Here is a 19,414-nt window from a genome sequence, read left to right as displayed (position 1 = left end):
TCAATAACAGAAGATGAGGTGGCCGAGCGGTTAAGGCGATGGACTGCTAATCCATTGTGTTCTACACGCGTGGGTTCGAATCCCATCCTCATCGAGCAGATGTTTTCTTTAGTTGGCGTCAACTGATGAAAGGTTGTGAACGCGTATATCAGACTAACAATGTTTGACTTTGGTTACAGAGTATCACACTGTCATGTGTCAATGACTTTCTAGAGCTGTGCTGACATTACCTTACCTTTCTTCATGTTTCTTCAAATTGACTTCTCAGCTTTAACAGAAAGAAGTATGCTCATCTACCTAAAGGAAACCTTTTGTTGACAATAAAACAAATTGGAGAATGCAGGTATCGATCCCGCTACATCTCACATGCAAAGCGAGTGCTCTACCATTTGAGCTAATTCCCCCTCTGTCCGTGACATAGACGTGGAAATTTAATTTTCAATACATCAATGTCTATGGATGTTCTCATTCATCCAGGTCATTGTAATCTCAGGGCATTCAGACGATTGCAACTGGACTGTTTGGTTTGTCTTAGAAGATGTTTCGCTTCTCATCCAAGTAGGTTTCACCCGTTCATGCCCATAGACTCAGAATGATCAGATCTAGTCTTATACTTAGAATGGTTAGATCTATTTTAGCGGCTGGTGCCAAACACACAAATTCTTATACTCCAACACAAGGAGGGTTTGCCTTGGCAAGGATGGTGCTGCTTTATTGGTGTAAGAAAACAACTGTTGAGCTGTAAAAAAACAAAAATAATCCTACTGTCAATGCCAACAGCAATTGTTGAAGTGTAACTTCCTTTATTTAGCATTGAGGTATTGTGTGGCAGAAGGATCGCTGTGGATCGATCCCTGTCAGCCCAAAATAGTCGGAATCACCCACGTTAGCATTTCCTTCAGTTGTAACAAAGGCACAAAAGAGCATCCGTGACCAGAATGTTTCTAACTCCTGTTATTTGCTGGAGGCTAAATTGCAGAGTCCTTTAAGAATGGTTGAAAGGACAGTGTTGTATGTGGATAATAGGTGGTTTCGCAGACTACCTCCTCCGTTCAGTCATCCATGTCAAGGTTGACCTTGACGTTTCGCCTCTCATCCAAATAAGCTTCAGCAGTTTGTGTTTATAGATTTAGATTGGTCAGATTAAGTCCAACGGTTGGTGCCAAAATCCCAAATATCTATACTCCAAAAACCAAAAGGGTTTAAAATGTAGTTAATGTTTTGACAGAAACACAACAATATCTTAATTCTTCTATATGTCCATGTGGTTACATGCTGTGATGTAGACTTTGATTATAAAAAGTGTTATTTGTAGCCTCTCAGCAAGTTTAGACATGATAACAGAAGATGGGGTGGCCGAGTGGTTAAGGCGATGGACTGCTAATCCATTGTGTTCTACACGCGTGGGTTCGAATCCCATCCTCATCGAGCTGTTGTTCTCTTTAGTTTGCCTCAACTGACGAAAGGTTGTGAATGCGGATATCAGACTAACAATGTTTGTCTTTGGTTACAGAGTATCACACTGTCATGTGTCAATGACTTTCTAGAGCTGTGCTGACATTACCTTACCTTTATTCATGTTTCTTCAAAATGACTTCTCAGCTTTAACAGAAAAAAGTATGTTTATTTACCTAAAGGAAACCTTTTGTTGACAATAAAACAAATTGGAGAATGCAGGTATCGATCCCGCTACCTCTCACATGCAAAGCGAGCGCTCTCCCATTTGAGCTAATTCCCCCCTCTCTGTGTGACATAGACCTGGAAATTACATTTTTCAATATATCAATGTCTATGGATGTTCTCATTCATCCAGGTCATTGTAAAATCAGGGCATTCAATCGATTGCAACTGGACTCTTTGGTTTGTCTTAGAAGATGTTTCGCTTCTCATCCAAGTAGGTTTCACTAGTTCTTGCTCATTGACTCAGGCCGGTCAGATCTAGTCTTAGACTTAGAATGGTCATATCTGTCTTAGCGGCTGGTGCCAAACACCCACATTTTTATACTCCAACACAAGGAGGGTTTGCCTTGGCAAGGATGGTGCTGCTTTAATGGAGTAAGAAAACGTCTGTTGAGCTGTAAAAAAAACCCCAACAATCCCACTATCAATGCCAAAAGCATTTGTTGAAATGTAACTTCCTTTATTTAGCATTTAGGTATTGTGTGGCAGAAGGATCGCTGTGGATCGATCACTGTCAGCCCAAAACCTTTTGTTGACAATAAAACAAATTGGAGATCGCAGGTATTGATCCCGCTACCTCTCACGTGCAAAGCGAGCGCTCTCCCATTTGAGCTAATTCCCCCTCTGTCCGCAACATAGACGTGGAAATTTAATTTTTCAATACATCAATGTCTATGGCTGTTGTCATTCATCCAGGTCATTTTAATCTCAGGGCATTCAATCGATTGCAACTGGACTGTTTGGTTTGTCTTAGAAGATGTTTCGCTTCTTATCCAAGTAGGTTTCAGCAGTTCATGCTCATAGACTCAGACTGGTCAGATCTAGTCTTACACTTAGAATGGTGAGACTTATTTTAGCGGCTGGTGCCAAACCCCCAAATTCTTATACTTCAACCCAAGGAGGGTTTCCCTTGGCAAGGATGGTGCTGCTTTAATGGAGTAAGAAAACAACTGTTGAGCAGTAAAAAAAAAAAAACAATCCTACTGTCAATGCCAACAGCAATTGTTGAAGTATAACTTCCTTTATTTAGCATTGAGGTATTGTGTGGCAGAAGGATCGCTGTGGATCGATCACTGTCAGCCCAAAATAGTCGGAATCACCCACGTTAGCATTTCCTTCAGTTGTAACAAAGGCACACAAGAGCATCTGTGACCAGAATGTTTCTAACTCCTGTTATTTGCCGGAGGCTAAATTGCAGGGTCCTTTAAGAATGGTTGAAAGGACAGTGTTGTATGTGGATAATAGGTGGTTTCGCAGACTACCTCCTCCGTTCAGTCATCCATGTCAAGGTTGACCTTGACGTTTCGCCTCTCATCCAAATAAGCTTCAGCAGTTTGTGTTTATAGATTTAGATTGGTCGGATTAAGTCCAACGGTTGGTGCCAAAATCCCAAATATCTATACTCCAAAAACCAAAAGGGTTTAAAATGTAGTTAATGTTTTGACAGAAACACAACAATATCTTAATTCTTCTATATGTCCATGTGGTTACATGCTGTGATGTAGACTTTGATTATAAAAAGTGTTATTTGTAGCCTCTCAGCAAGTTTAGACATGATAACAGAAGATGGGGTGGCCGAGTGGTTAAGGCGATGGACTGCTAATCCATTGTGTTCTACACGCGTGGGTTCGAATCCCATCCTCATCGAGCTGTTGTTCTCTTTAGTTTGCCTCAACTGACGAAAGGTTGTGAATGCGGATATCAGACTAACAATGTTTATCTTTGGTTACAGAGTATCACACTGTCATGTGTCAATGACTTTCTAGAGCTGTGCTGACATTACCTTACCTTTATTCATGTTTCTTCAAAATGACTTCTCAGCTTTAACAGAAAAAAGTATGCTCATTTACCTAAAGGAAACTTTTTGTTGACAATAAAACAAATTGGAGAATGCAGGTATAGATCCCGCTACCTCTCCCATTTGAGCTAATTCCCCCTCTGTCTGTGAAATAGACGTGGAAATTTAATTTTTCAATACATCAATGTCTATGGATATTCTCGTTCATTCAGGTCATTGTAATCTCAGGGCATTCAATCGATCACAACTGGACTCTTTGGTTTGTCTTAGAAGATGTTTCGCTTCTCATCCAAGTAGGTTTCACCAGTTCATGCCTATAGACTCAGACTGGTCAAATATAGTCTTAGACTTAGAATGGTCAGATCTATTTTAGCGGCTGTTGCCAAACACCCAAATTATTATACTCCAACACAAGAAGGGTTTGCCTTGAAAAGGATGGTGCTGCTTTAAGGGAGTTAGAAAACAACTGTTGAGCTTTAAAAAAAAAAAAATTCCTACTGTCAATGCCAACAGCAATTGTTGAAGTGTAACTTCCTTTATTTAGCATTGAGGTATTGTGTGGCAGAAGGAGCGCTGTGGATCGATCTCTGTCAGCCCAAAATAGTCGGAATCACCCACGTTAGCATTTCCTTCAGTTGTAACAAAGGCACAAAAGAGCATCTGTAACCAAAATGTTTCTAACTCCTGTTATTTGCTGGAGGCTAAATCGCAGAGTCCTTTAAGAAAGTTCAAAGGACAGTGTTGTATGTGGATTATAGGTGTTTTCGCAGACTGCCTCCTCTGTTCAGTCATCCATGTCAAGGTTGACCTTGACGTTTCGCCTCTCATCCATGTAAGCTTCATCAGTTTGTGCTTATAGACTTAGGTTGGTCAGATTAAGTCCAACGGTTGGTGCCAAAACCCCAAATATTTATACTCCAAAAACCAGGAGGGTTTAAAATTTAGTTAATGTTGTGACAGTAACACAACAATATCTTAATTTTTTTACATATCCATGTGGTTACATGCTGTGATGTAGACCTTGATTATAAAAAGTGTTATTTGTAGCCTCTCAGCAAGTTTAGACATTGATAACAGAAGATGGGGTGGCCGAGTGGTTAAGGCGATGGACTGCTAATCCATTGTGTTCTACACGCGTGGGTTCGAATCCCATCCTCATCGAGCTGTTGTCCTCTTTAGTTTGCCTCAACTGACGAAAGGTTGTGAATGCGGATATCAGACTAACAATATTTGTCTTTGGTTACAGAGTATTACACTGTCATGTGTCAATGACTTTCTAGAGCTGTGCTGACATTACCTTACCTTTCTTCATGTTTCTTCAAATTGACTTCTCAGCTTTAACAGAAAGAAGTATGCTCATCTACCTAAAGGAAACCTTTTGTTGACAATAAAACAAATTGGAGAATGCAGGTATCGATCCCGCTACCTCTCACATGCAAAGCGAGCGCTCTCCCATTTGAGCTAATTCCCCCTCTGTCCGCAATATAGACGTGGAAATCTAATTTTTCAATACATCAATGTCTATGGCTGTTGTCATTCATCCAGGTCATTGTAATCTCAGGGCATTCAATCGATTGCAACTGGACTGTTTGGTTTGTCTTAGAAGATGTTTCGCTTCTCATCCAAGTAGGTTTCACCAGTTCTTGCTCATAGACTCAGACTGGTCAGATCTAGTCTTAGACTTAGAATGGTGAGACTTATTTTAGCGGCTGGTGCCAAACCCCCAAATTCTTATACCTCAACCCAAGGAGGGTTTCCCTTGGCAAGGATGGTGCTGCTTTAATGGAGTAAGAAGACAACTGTTGAGCAGTAAAAAAAAACTAACAATCCTACTGTCAATGCCAACAGCAATTGTTGAAGTATAACTTCCTTTATTTAGCATTGAGGTATTGTGTGGCAGAAGGATCGCTGTGGATCGATCACTGTCAGCCCAAAATAGTCGGAATCACCCACGTTAGCATTTCCTTCAGTTGTAACAAAGGCACACAAGAGCATCTGTGACCAGAATGTTTCTAACTCCTGTTATTTGCTGGAGGCTAAATTGCAGGGTCGTTTAAGAATGGTTGAAAGTACAGTGTTGTATGTGGATAATAGGTGGTTTCGCAGACTACCTCCTCTGTTCAGTCATCCATGTCAAGGTTGACCTTGACGTTTCGCCTCTCATCCAAGTATGCTTCATCAGTTTGTGTTTATGGATTTAGATTGGTCAGATTAAGTCCAACGGTTGGTGCCAAAACCCCAAATATTTATTCTCCAAAAACCAGGTGGGTTTAATATTTTGTTAATGTTGTGACAGTAACACAACAATATCTTAATTCTTCTACATGTCCATGTGGTTACATGCTGTGATGTAGACCTTGATTATATAAAGTCTTATTTGGAGACTCTCAGCACGTTCAGACATCAAAAACAGAAGGTGAGGTGGCCGAGTGGTTAAGGCGATGGACTGCTAATCCATTGTGTTCTACACGCGTGGGTTCGAATCCCATCCTCATCGAGCTGTTTTTCTCTTTAGTTGGCGTCCACTGATGAAAGGTTGTGAACGCGTATACCTGTATAAGACTAACAATGTTTGACTGTGGTTACAGAGTATCACACTGTCATGTGTCAACGACTTTCTAGAGCTGAGCTGACATTACCTTACCTTTCTTCATGTTTCCTCAAAATGACTTCTCAGCTTTAACAGAAAAAAGTATGCTCATTTACCTAAAGGAAACTTTTTGTTGACAATAAAACAAATTGGAGAATGCAGGTATAGATCCCGCTACCTCTCCCATTTGAGCTAATTCCCCCTCTGTCTGTGAAATAGACGTGGAAATTTAATTTTTCTATACATCAATGTCTATGGATATTCTCGTTCATTCAGGTCATTGTAGTCTCAGGGCATTCAATCGATCACAACTGGACTCTTTGGTTTGTCTTAGAAGATGTTTCGCTTCTCATCCAAGTAGGTTTCACCAGTTCATGCCTATAGACTCAGACTGGTCAAATATAGTCTTAGACTTAGAATGGTCAGATCTATTTTAGCGGCTGTTGCCAAACACCCAAATTATTATACTCCAACACAAGAAGGGTTTGCCTTGAAAAGGATGGTGCTGCTTTAAGGGAGTTAGAAAACAACTGTTGAGCTTTAAAAAAAAAAAAAAATCCTACTGTCAATGCCAACAGCAATTGTTGAAGTGTAACTTCCTTTATTTAGCATTGAGGTATTGTGTGGCAGAAGGAGCGCTGTGGATCGATCTCTGTCAGCCCAAAATAGTCGGAATCACCCACGTTAGCATTTCCTTCAGTTGTAACAAAGGCACAAAAGAGCATCTGTAACCAAAATGTTTCTAACTCCTGTTATTTGCTGGAGGCTAAATCGCAGAGTCCTTTAAGAAAGTTCAAAGGACAGTGTTGTATGTGGATTATAGGTGTTTTCGCAGACTGCCTCCTCTGTTCAGTCATCCATGTCAAGGTTGACCTTGACGTTTCGCCTCTCATCCATGTAAGCTTCATCAGTTTGTGCTTATAGACTTAGGTTGGTCAGATTAAGTCCAACGGTTGGTGCCAAAACCCCAAATATTTATACTCCAAAAACCAGGAGGGTTTAAAATTTAGTTAATGTTGTGACAGTAACACAACAATATCTTAATTTTTTTACATATCCATGTGGTTACATGCTGTGATGTAGACCTTGATTATAAAAAGTGTTATTTGTAGCCTCTCAGCAAGTTTAGACATTGATAACAGAAGATGGGGTGGCCGAGTGGTTAAGGCGATGGACTGCTAATCCACTGTGTTCTACACGCGTGGGTTCGAATCCCATCCTCATCGAGCTGTTGTTCTCTTTAGTTTGCCTCAACTGACGAAAGGTTGTGAATGCGGATATCAGACTAACAATATTTGTCTTTGGTTACAGAGTATCACACTGTCATGTGTCAATGACTTTCTAGAGCTGTGCTGACATTACCTTACCTTTATTCATGTTTCTTCAAAATGACTTCTCAGCTTTAACAGAAAAAAGTATGTTTATTTACCTAAAGGAAACCTTTTGTTGACAATAGAACAAATTGGAGAATGCAGGTATCGATCCCGCTACCTCTCACATGCAAAGCGAGCGCTCTCCCGTTTGAGCTAATTCCCCCCTCTCTGTGTGACATAGACCTGGAAATTACATTTTTCAATATATCAATGTCTATGGATGTTCTCATTCATCCAGGTCATTGTAAAATCAGGGCATTCAATCGATTGCAACTGGACTCTTTGGTTTGTCTTAGAAGATGTTTCGCTTCTCATCCAAGTAGGTTTCACTAGTTCTTGCTCATTGACTCAGACCGGTCAGATCTAGTCTTAGACTTAGAATGGTCATATCTGTCTTAGCGGCTGGTGCCAAACACCCACATTTTTATACTCCAAAACAAGGAGGGTTTGCCTTGGCAAGGATGGTGCTGCTTTAATGGAGTAAGAAAACGTCTGTTGAGCTGTAAAAAAAACCCAACAATCCCACTATCAATGCCAAAAGCATTTGTTGAAGTGTAACTTCCTTTATTTAGCATTGAGGTATTGTGTGGCAGAAGGATCGCTGTGGATCGATCACTGTCAGCCCAAAACCTTTTGTTGACAATAAAACAAATTGGAGATTGCAGGTATCGATCCCGCTACCTCTCACATGCAAAGCGAGCGCTCTCCCATTTGAGCTAATTCCCCCTCTGTCCGCAACATAGACGTGGAAATCTAATTTTTCAATACATCAATGTCTATGGATGTTCTCATTCATCCAGGTCATTGTAATCTCAGGGCATTCAATCGATTGCAACTGGACTGTTTGGTTTGTCTTAGAATATGTTTCGCTTCTCACCCAAGTAGGTTTCACCAGTTCTTGCTCATAGACTCAGACTGGTCAGATCTAGTCTTAGACTTAGAATGGTGAGACTTATTTTAGCGGCTGGTGCCAAACCCCCAAATTCTTATACTTCAACCCAAGGAGGGTTTCCCTTGGCAAGGATGGTGCTGCTTTAATGGAGTAAGAAGACAACTGTTGAGCAGTAAAAAAAAAACAATCCTACTGTCAATGCCAACAGCAATTGTTGAAGTATAACTTCCTTTATTTAGCATTGAGGTATTGTGTGGCAGAAGGATCGCTGTGGATCGATCACTGTCAGCCCAAAATAGTCGGAATCACCCACATTAGCATTTCCTTCAGTTGTAACAAAGGCACACAAGAGCATCTGTGACCAGAATGTTTCTAACTCCTGTTATTTGCTGGAGGCTAAATTGCAGGGTCCTTTAAGAATGTTTGAAAGGACAGTGTTGTATGTGGATAATAGGTGGTTTCGCAGACTTCCTCCTCTGTTCAGTCATTCATGTCAAGGTTGACCTTGACGTTTCGCCTCTCATCCAAGTAAGCTTCATCAGCTTGTTCTTATAGACTTAGATTGGTCAGATTAAGTCCAACGGTTGGTGCCAAAACCCCAAATATTTATACTCCAAAAACCAGGAGGGTTTGAAATTTAGTTAATGTCTTGACAGTAACACAACAATATCGTAATTCTTCTACATGTCCATGTGGTTACATGCTGTGATGTAGACCTTGATTATAAAAAGTCTTATTTGTAGCCTCTCAGCAAGTTTAGACATTGATAACAGAAGATGAGGTGGCCGAGTGGTTAAGGCGATGGACTGCTAATCCATTGTGTTCTACACGCGTGGGTTAGAATCCTATCCTCATCGAGCTGTTGTTCTCTTTAGTTGGCCTTAACTGACGAAATGTTGTGAATGCGTAGATCAGGGGCCGTATTTATCAAGCTTCTTAGAATTACTCCTAAGAAGTCTGCTAAGAGTTGACTTATGAGTAAAGAAATTATTCGCTGAAAGCTGCACTTAAAAGTTAGTTATCAAGCGTCTTACTTACACTTTCAGCGAAGTGTAGGACTGAATCTTAAGTGTCACACTCAGAGCTGTATTACGACATTACCACGTGCCGCAAACCGAATTTTAGGTGACGTAATTTCTGTGTCCATAGAAATGATCAATCACGGAAGGGAATCCCTTGTCTAAGAATAAAGAAATATCTTAGAAATATTTAAGTGGACAGTGGGAGTGTATATTTTGACAATAAACTACAAAATAATACAAAACAAACAAACAATATTGGCAATGAATCAAAAATAAATGTTTCCTTTTCTTTCCAATTCATTAATTAGGCAACTAATTTGAAACTGGTGTGGGTGGCTCTATATATACTAGCCCACTGCAGCCACATGCAGAAATCAACATGGAATCGAAAAGAAAACCAAACTGGCGAGAGGAGGAGACACTGTTGTTAGTAGAGCTAGTCAAGGATCATTAAAGGCACTGTCATGTGTCAACGACTTTCTAGAGCTGAGCCGACATTATCTTACCTTTCTTCATGTTTCCTCAAAATGACTTCTCAGCTTTAACAGAAAAAATTATGCTCATTTACCTAAAGGAAACCTTTTGTTGACAACAACAAAAATTGGACAATACAGGTATCGATTCCACTACCTCTCACATGCAAAGCGAGCGCTCTCCCATTTGAGCTAATTCCCCCTCTGTCTGTGACATAGACGTAGAAATTCAGTTTTTCAATACATCAATGCCTATGGATGTTTTCAGTCATCCAGGTCATTGTAATCTCAAGGCATTCAATCCATTGCAACTGGACTGTTTGGTTTGTCTTAGAAAATGTTTCGCTTCTCATTCAAGTAGGTTTCACCAGTTCATGCCCATAGACTCAGACTGGTCAGATCTAGTCTTAGACTTACAATGTTCAGATCTATTTCAGCGGCTGGTGCCAAACACCCAAATTCTTACACTCCAACACAAGGAGGGTTTGCCTTGGCAAGGATGGTGCTGCTTTATTGGAGTAGGAAAACAACTGTTGAGCTGTAAAAAAAAAAAAAAAAATCCTACTGTCAATGCCAACAGCAATTGTTGAAGTGTAACTTCCATTATTTAGCATTGAGGTATTGTGTGGCAGAAGGATCGCTGTGGATCAATCACTGTCAGCCCAAAATAGTCGGAATCACCCACGTTAGCATTTCCTTCAGTTGTAACAAAGGCACAAAAGAGCATCTGTAACCAGAATGTTTCTAACTTCTGTTATTTGCTGGAGGCTAAATTGCAGGGTCCTTTAAGAATGGTTGAAAGGACAGTGTTGTTTGTGGATAATAGGTGGTTTCGCTGACTACCTCCTCTGTTCAGTCATCCATGTCAAGGTTGACCTTGACGTTTCGCCTCTCATCCAAGTAGGCTTCATCAGTTTGTGTTTATAGATTCAGATTGGTCAGATTAAGTCCAACGGTTGGTGCCAAAATCCCAAATATGTATACTCCAAAAACCAGGAAGGTTTAAAATTTAGTTAATGTTGTGACAGTAACACAAACATATCTTAATTCTTCTACATGTCCATGTGGTCACATGCTGTGATGTAGACCTTGATTATAAAAAGTCTTATTTGGAGCCACTCAGCAAGTGCAGACGTCAATAACAGAAGATGAGGTGGCCGAGTGGTTAAGGCGATGGACTGCTAATCCATTGTGTTCTACACGCGTGGGTTCGAATCCCATCCTCATCGAGCAGATGTTCTCTTTAGTTGGCGTCAACTGATGAAAGGTTGTGAACGCGTATATCAGACTAACAATGTTTGACTTTGGTTACAGAGTATCACACTGTCATGTGTCAATGACTTTCTAGAGCTGTGCTGACATTACCTTACCTTTCTTCATGTTTCTTCAAATTGACTTCTCAGCTTTAACAGAAAGAAGTATGCTCATCTACCTAAAGGAAACCTTTTGTTGACAATAAAACAAATTGGAGAATGCAGGTATCGATCCCGCTACCTCTCACATGCAAAGCGAGCGCTCTACCATTTGAGCTAATTCCCCCCTCTCTGTGTGACATAGACGTGGAAATTTAATTTTCAATACATCAATGTCTATGGATGTTCTCATTCATCCAGGTCATTGTAATCTCAGGGCATTCAATCGATTGCAACTGGACTCTTTGGTTTGTCTTAGAAGATGTTTCGCTTCTCATCCAAGTAGGTTTTACTAGTTTATGCCTATAAAGTCAGACCGGTCATATCTAGTCTTAGACTTAGAATGGTCATATCTATCTTAGCGGCTGGTGCCAAACACCCACATTTTTATACTCCAACACAAGGAGGGTTTGCCTTGGCAAAGATGGGGCTGCTTTATTGGAGTAAGAAAACAACTGTTGAGCTTTAAAAAAAAAAAAACAATCCCACTGTCAATGCCAACAGTAATTGAAATTGAACTTCCTTTATTTACATTGAGGTATTGTGTGGCAGAAGGATCACTGTCAGCCCAAAATAGTCGGAATCACCCACGTTAGCATTTCCTTCAGTTGTAACAAAGGCACAAAAGAGCATCTGTAGCCAGAATGTTTCTAACTCCTGTAATTTGCTAAAGGCTAAATTGCAGGGTCCTTTAAGAATGGTTGAAAGGACAGTGTTGTATCTGGATAATAGGTGGTTTCGCAGACTACCTCCTCTGTTCAGTCATCCATGTCAAGGTTGACCATGACGTTTCGCCTCTCATCCAAGTAAGCTTAATCAGTTTGTGCTTATAGACTTAGATTGGTCAGATTAAGTCCAACCGTTGGTGCCAAAACCCCAAATATTTATACTACAAAAACCAGGAGGGTTTAACATTTTGTTAATGTTGTGACAGTAACACAACAAAATCTTTATTCTTCTACATGTCCTTGTGGTTACATGCTGTGATGTAGACCTTGATTAAAAAAGTCTTATCTGGAACCTCTCAGCAAGTTCAGACATGAATAACAAAAGATGAGGTGGCCGAGTGGTTAAGGCGATTGACTGCTAATCCCTTGTGTTCTACACGCGTGGGTTTGAATCCCATCCTCGTCGAGCTGTTGGTCTCTTTAGTTGGCGTCAACTGACGAAAGGTTGCGAATGCGTGGATCAGACTAACAATGTCTGACTGTGGTTACAGAGTATCACACTGTCATGTGTCAATGACTTTCTAGAGCTTAGGTGACATTACCTTATCTTTCTTCATGTTTCCTCAACATGACTTCTCAGCTTTAACAGAAATAAAGTATGCTCATTTACCTAAAGGAAACCGTTTGTTGACAACAACAAAAATTGGAGAATGCAGGTATCGATCCCGCTACCTCTCACATGCAAAGCGAGCGCTCTCCCATTTGAGCTAATTCCCCTTCTGTCCGTGACATAGACGTGGAGTTAAATTTTTCAATACATCAATGTCTATGGATGTTCTCATTCATCCAGGTCATTGCAATCTCAGGGCATTCAATCGATTGCAATTGGACTCTTTGGTTTGTCTTAGAAGATGTTTCGCTTCTCATCCAAGTAGGTTTCACTAGTTCATGCCCATAGACTCAGACCGGTCGGATCTATTCTCCAGATGGTCTCCAAGAACTGTTCCAATATAATTTGTTCTATAACATCACCGACCTGTCCGGGTTGCAGCCATCGTGTCGCCGCGTCTCTTAATTGTTGCCCCAGGGCGAAAGGCCGCTCCTCCTGGCCGAGCCGCATTGCCCGGAACCGGCGCCTGTGGTGCTCTTTGGACCCTTCCGTCCGGTCCAGTTATGCCCTCCTCATGTCCCGGTAACTCACCCGGGACGCTGGTGGCAGGCTGGGTGCTGCTCGCTGCGTCTCTCCTGCCAGTAGTGGTAACAGCCGTACCGCCCTCTGTTCTTCCGGCCACGCACATGCTCCTGTTGTGGCCTCAAACATATCCATAAAGTAATGTGGATCCTCCGTCTCCGCCATTCGGTGCATTCCCACGGCCGCAAATATTGGCTTCGCTGCCGCGGGTGTCCCTCTCAGTCAGCGCCCGCAGAATCTGGCTCTGCTGTGCAATTTGCCTCTGCATGGACTCCATCTGCCGGTGGTTCGCTGTGGACACCTCTGCTAAGAGCTGCCCCAGTGCCTCTATTGGGCTCGGTGTAGACATTGTTTTTCTTTAATTGGGCGCCAGATGTGGAAGTTGCTTCCTATCAGTTCCACTGTTAGACACGGCACAGGAGCCAAACTTGCAGTTTTTAACAATGTTTTAATGTCCATCGAATTTCTCAACAAATTTCTTTCCAGCAGGACGTGACTTTTCAGCCACCTTTTTACCCTCTCCCCTCCTGCTCTCGGCCGCCTACTGTTAAGACAACAGATGATTAGATTAACAAGTACCACCTGGGAAATCTTATCCTCTGTCAGCTGTGTCTCGCCGTCAGCACATGCCCCGCCCCCATCCGATGGTGCTCGTCCTCAGCACCACAGACACAGGCGGTGACCTTTGCTCCTGCAGGCGCGCTGGCCACACCTCCCTCCACAAGCCCTTAATCACAAGTTTCTCAAAGAGCTGCACAAGCCACAACGACATCCTCGGCTCAGATCCCACATCAGGGCAAGAAAAAACTTAACCCAATGGGCGTAATGAGAAAACTTGGAGGGGACCGCAGATGTGGGGACTCCCCCTGGGCGACCGGTGCAAAATATTGTCTGACTACAAGAAAATGTGAAATGTTTTGGATGTCTTTTGATGACAGAAAAAATCCATAAGAGCTAATTCCCTCTCTTGTGAAGCAAAGTGTTTAACATGTGTGGGTTGAAATCTCATCATCATCAGACTACTATTTCCTAATGTTCTGACAAGAACATAATATCTTGATTCCTCTCTGTGTCCATGTCTTGTCAGCTTTAACGGAAGCATTTCTGCTCATTGACCTATTTGAATTTAGAGGACGTTAGCATTTCTTTCAGTTGTAACACAGGCACAAATGAGCATCTGTGACCAGGATATTATTTTTTGGAGGCCAAATTGCAGAGTCCTTAAGGAATTGTTGAAAGAACAGTGTTGTATGTTGACAATAGGTGGTTTTGCAGACCACCTCCTCTGTTCAGTCATCCATGTCAAGGTTGACCTTGACGTTTTGCCTCTCATCCAAATGGGCTTCATCAGTTCGTGCTCATAGACTTAGTTTGGTCGGATCAAGTACAACGGTTGGTGCCAAAACCCCAAACATTTATACTCCAAAAGCCAGGAGCACTATTTTTCATTTTATTGAGCACATCGGAGAAGTACGTGCAAACTGACAGTTCCACACACGGCTGCAGGTTCGGTGCTTACGGTGCACAGACAGACGATGTACAGAGAATCCTTTGTCTCACGTGTGAGTGTCAACATATTTGGTTTGTCAAAAATAAAACATGTTATACATATCCTCAATTCAGCAACATCCTTTTATAATTGACTTTTTCTCAGCTGTACAAAGTCGTTGACACATGACAGTGTGATACTCTGTAACCACAGTCAAAAATTGTTACTCCGATCTATGTGTTCACAACCTTGCATAAGTTGAGGCAAAACTTGACATTCCAATGAGGATGGGATGGGACCAGGATGTTTCTAACTCCTGTTATTCAGGCGTTTCTGTTTTCTTATTCCACCCATCCATATTTTACTACTTTTAATGTTCTGACAATAACATAACAATATCTTGATTCCTCTATATGTCCATGTGGTTAGATGTTGCGATGTAGACCTTAATTATAAAAAAGTCTTATTTAGAGTCTTTCAGCAAGTTTTGCCATTAACAAATGAAGATGAGGTGGCTGAGTGGTTAAGGCGATGGACTTCTAATCCATTGTGTTCTACATGCATGTGTTGGAATACCGTCCTAATCGGTATTTTAAGTTCTCCTTAGTTGACCTCAACTGATGCAAGGTTATGAACATGTAGATCAGAGTAACAATGTTTGACTGGTTACAGAGTATCACACTGTCATGTGTCAATGACTTTGTAGAGCAGAGCTGGCAATACCTTACCTTTCTTCATCCATCCATCCATCCATTTTCTACCGCTTATTCCCTTCGGGGTCGCGAGGGGCGCTGGAGCCTATCTCAGCTACAATCGGGCGGAAGGCGGGGTACACCCTGGACAAGTCGCCACCTCATCGCAGGGCCAACACAGATAGACAGACAACATTCACACTCACATTCACACACTAGGGCCAATTTAGTGTTGCCAATGTTTCCCCAAAATGGCGCCTCAACTTTACCATACAACATTCTGATATTTCACCTTTTTTACTTTGGAGCAGGGGCGTACGGCCCGTTTTACACACACACAGGTGTAATCTGGCCCGCAGCCTGCAAAAATTAGTTTGCTAAGTATAAAAATTATCTGCAATTTTTTTAATGAAATAAATTGCTGTTCTAAATGTGTTCACTGGATGGCGCACCAGCAATTCAGGTGTAACCCACATTACACATCACACTGTTTAGAGATGACAATACCTTCTTTTATTGTAAATTATCTCCTCAACAGATGAAATAACGAAACGGTAAGATGAAAAGAGTTAAGTCAACTTCACCATCACCTTTGTAGTTAGAGTGCCGTGCAGAGCTCGCAATTGGTTGACAGCACGATGTGCACCCTGAACTCCATTGTAAAAATGTGTGTTTCTACATTTGTTGTTTGTTTTATTTTATTTTATGCTTAGATCTACCATGTTCAAATTGGTTAAGTGTGTTGTTATGTTTCCTTGATGTTGGCTATTATGGTGTCATTTTTGACAATTGTTTTGATTAAGCTATATTTGTAACATTTTGAATGATGAGAAATTAATATGTTGTGGCAGGTGTGAATGACACCGATGTGGCAGTTTGAGGAAACACTCGGTAGCTTTTCCAACTCGATTGCTTTTCCAAACAAGTCTTTAATGGTGAACTGCCAACATGAGAATACTAAACAGGAAGTGCTTAAAGTTTAATGTTGTTGTAAAAAGGCTGAGACAAAGTCTAAGTTCATTGTGTTCTCCATGGTGTTTTTTAAAATGCACCAATTTTTTTCCTCAGAATTTTCAGCTAACTTGAAGTGTTTTGCCAAGAGTATTATTTGTAATGTGTACATTTTAAGAATGTGCTGGTTCTATTTTTAGTAAGAAAAAAAAAACAATATTTAAGTTGTCTTATTTTGAAATTATTATGCCGTTATTTTATCAGTCTGGCCCACGTGGGAATAGATTTTGCTTCATGTGGCCTCTGAGCCAAAATGAGTTTGACACCCCTGCATAAGAAGAAGCCTTTTGTTGACAGGAACAAACTATTTAAATAACATTTGGAAAATGCAGGCATCGATTCCACAACCTCTCGCATGCAAAGCACGCGCAATACTATTTTTAAGTTAACTCCCCCTGTGTGTTCATCACACTTTCTGTGATGAAAACATCGCTTACAGGAAGTGGAATTTTAGGACTAGTAGACCTAGCGGAAACATTAATGATAAGATGAGGTGGCGGAGAGTTTAAGGTTGATGCTCTGCTCTGCCTTTTGTTGACAGGATAAAAGTAGTTAACACAAAATTTGGAGAATACAGGTATTGATCTTGCAACATTTCACATGCAATGTCAACTCTCTAACATTTAAGCTATTCTCCCTCTAGTTAAATCACTGTTTTATACACGCATGGGTTGAAATCACATCGTCGTCGGGCTTTACTGTTTTCTTATCCCATCCATCCATCTTCTACCACTTGACCCTATCAGGGTAGTGGGGGGTGGGTCCATCCATCCATCTTCAACCGCTTATCCGGAATCGGGTCGCGGGAGCAACAGCTCCAGAAGAGACCCCCAGACTTCCCTCTCCAGAGCAACATTAGCAACTTCCTCCTGGGGAATCCCGAAGCGTTCCCAGGCCAGAGAGGAGATGTAATCCCCCCATCTGGTCCTTGGCCTGCCACGGGGTCTCCTCCCATTGGGACGTGGACACACCATCTTCTCCGCCACGTGGGCCCACCACCCGTGGTCGGAACCAGTGGGGTCGGGTGCGCTGCCAAGTGGATGGCAGTGAAAATGGAGGCTCCAGACGATGGGGGGAGGGTGCTGGAGCATATCCCAGTTGCATTCGGACTGAAAAGGGGGAAGTCCTGGACAAGTCTCCACCTCATCGCAGGGCCAACAAAGATAGACTGACAACATTCACACAATAGGGACCATTTAGTGTTGCCAATCAACCTACCCCCAGGTGCATGTGTTTGGAGATGGGTGGGGCCTATCACCAGGTCCATGTCTTTGGAGGCGGGATGAAGCCAGAGGACTCTATTCCCCCAAAATGGCTCCTCAGATTTAACATAGAGAGTTCTACTCATTTACCTTTCTTTAACGTACAGGATGTCTTTAGTTGACAGAAAAAAATCCATAAGGTAACATTTGGAGAATGCAGGTATTGATCCTGCTACCTCCTGCATGCTAAGCAGGCGCTCTACCATTTGAGCTAATTCCCCTCTTGCCAAGCCCTTGTGCTTTCATTGCGGTATCCTGTCACCATCAGACTCTACTATTTATTAATGTAAAAAGTGTTATTTGAAGCCTACCAGCAAATTCTGCTATTAATAAATGAAGATGAGGTGGCCGTACCCGCCAGTCTCTGGCCTGCCTCGGAGGTCCTACCACATCCTACCACATTGTAACAGATTCAAACAAGTCCTACCAATGTCACGTGATGTAGGAGAGGGCGGGCTTATCACTTTAGAATGTCGGCCATGTTTTCCCCCGCATAACACCAAACACAGAGAAAAGGTTGGGAAATTTGATTTGACACTCATTAAAGCAACGCCATGTATAAGCCGAATGTTAAACCATGTGACAAAACAGTATGCAATTTGATTTCCCATCCCGTTTGCACATAATTCAACTTGTATTTCATCTTTCATGTTACGTAGTGCTGTTGCTAAAGGAGCTTCTGCCTGTAATGGCGTCAATGTACATAGATTAGCACTGTGTGGCGATGGTGGGGATATTCAATCAATCAATCAATCAATGTTTATTTATATAGCCCTAAATCACAAGTGTCTCAAAGGGCTGTATTGGTGATATAACATAATCTGAAGACCAATAGTAAACTATTTATTTGTTTATTTTCCGTATAAGGGTCATGGACTGTGAGCAGGGACTGAAAGGCAACAGACTGAGGCAGGAAAGATATTACAACCGCTCAGTCAAGGACTTGGATGGTCTCAAGAGTGGAGACAGTGTGAGAGTTCAGCCCTTTGAGCCGTGTAAAGTCTGGAAAGTCGCAAAGGTGGTGAAGGAGGTGCACCCCAGGTCTTACGAGGTGAAGTTGGAGTCAGGTGCTGTTCTGCTGAGGAACCGTCGACACCTCAGGCGCAGCCATGAAACACCTGCCCCGCCTCTACAATCAGGAATATTCAATGACACGACTACGATGGATATTCAACAACGTAGAGATGACCAGTCGGTTGCTGTGACCAGAGCAGGTCGTAGAGTTTTTCGTCCACATTTTCTGAAAGACTATACACAATGACTTTTGAAGCTGAAAAAAAAAGTTGTAACAAGTTGCTGGGTTACATGTTATTTTAGTTGTGTTTGAAAAAAAAAAAGCGAAGATGCAAACATCTTGCTATTTGATGTGAAATTTCTCTGTTAAGACGAAAAGAAAAAAACATACTGTAAAAGTAAAGAATGACAGGTGATACTGTTATTTTTTGTTTTCATCCTGGGTTGGTTTGAAAGTAAGATGATACTTTCATGTTCTACTGTAACTGTTTTATAGAATGTCTACAATCTAAGTTTTATTGTATTTTGCAATACAATGTTTTTCTATATAATTAGGCAGGGTAGGGTTAAGGTAAAGTAATCTCTTTTGAAAAAAGAAAAAAAAAGAGAAAGGATGTTACAATATGATTGTTAAGTTGATACTCCAGCATATTAATATATGTTGCAGGGGGGAACGTTTAGAGTGAGATACACTGTACAGGAAGTAAGCGGGCTAGTGTGAGTGAGTCACCTGGAATTGTACCTGCACTGAAGTTGCCAATAAAGTACAAGTGAGCAACTATACTGCTCTAACCGTCCACTCTTTATGGTTGGGAATATAACGGACTAAAGTGAAACAGAAGCGTT

General features: G+C 41.5%; 8 non-coding genes across 8 annotated transcripts; 7 read left to right on the top strand and 1 right to left on the bottom strand.

The window, feature by feature from the left end:
* Nucleotides 1–12: 12 nt before the first annotated feature.
* On the top strand, nt 13–94 carry trnas-gcu (transfer RNA serine (anticodon GCU)). The gene has a single exon. It is a non-coding gene; the product is annotated as a tRNA-Ser (tRNA).
* A 1,252-nt stretch (nt 95–1,346) lies between these two features.
* trnas-gcu (transfer RNA serine (anticodon GCU)) lies at nt 1,347–1,428 on the top strand. Its single transcript has one exon. It is a non-coding gene; the product is annotated as a tRNA-Ser (tRNA).
* A 1,817-nt stretch (nt 1,429–3,245) lies between these two features.
* Nucleotides 3,246–3,327, top strand: trnas-gcu (transfer RNA serine (anticodon GCU)). The gene has a single exon. It is a non-coding gene; the product is annotated as a tRNA-Ser (tRNA).
* A 1,230-nt stretch (nt 3,328–4,557) lies between these two features.
* Nucleotides 4,558–4,639, top strand: trnas-gcu (transfer RNA serine (anticodon GCU)). The gene has a single exon. It is a non-coding gene; the product is annotated as a tRNA-Ser (tRNA).
* A 1,254-nt stretch (nt 4,640–5,893) lies between these two features.
* Nucleotides 5,894–5,975, top strand: trnas-gcu (transfer RNA serine (anticodon GCU)). The gene has a single exon. It is a non-coding gene; the product is annotated as a tRNA-Ser (tRNA).
* A 1,237-nt stretch (nt 5,976–7,212) lies between these two features.
* On the top strand, nt 7,213–7,294 carry trnas-gcu (transfer RNA serine (anticodon GCU)). Its single transcript has one exon. It is a non-coding gene; the product is annotated as a tRNA-Ser (tRNA).
* A 3,681-nt stretch (nt 7,295–10,975) lies between these two features.
* trnas-gcu (transfer RNA serine (anticodon GCU)) lies at nt 10,976–11,057 on the top strand. The gene has a single exon. It is a non-coding gene; the product is annotated as a tRNA-Ser (tRNA).
* A 6,645-nt stretch (nt 11,058–17,702) lies between these two features.
* Nucleotides 17,703–17,775, bottom strand: trnaa-agc (transfer RNA alanine (anticodon AGC)). Its single transcript has one exon. It is a non-coding gene; the product is annotated as a tRNA-Ala (tRNA).
* Between the last annotated feature and the right edge of the window lie 1,639 nt (nt 17,776–19,414).

Source organism: Entelurus aequoreus, linkage group LG07, assembly GCF_033978785.1.
Source record: "Entelurus aequoreus isolate RoL-2023_Sb linkage group LG07, RoL_Eaeq_v1.1, whole genome shotgun sequence".
NCBI classification, from domain to species: domain Eukaryota; kingdom Metazoa; phylum Chordata; class Actinopteri; order Syngnathiformes; family Syngnathidae; genus Entelurus; species Entelurus aequoreus.
The sequence above is the reverse complement of the archived record's forward strand: the minus strand, read 5'-3'. Positions and strand labels throughout refer to the sequence as shown.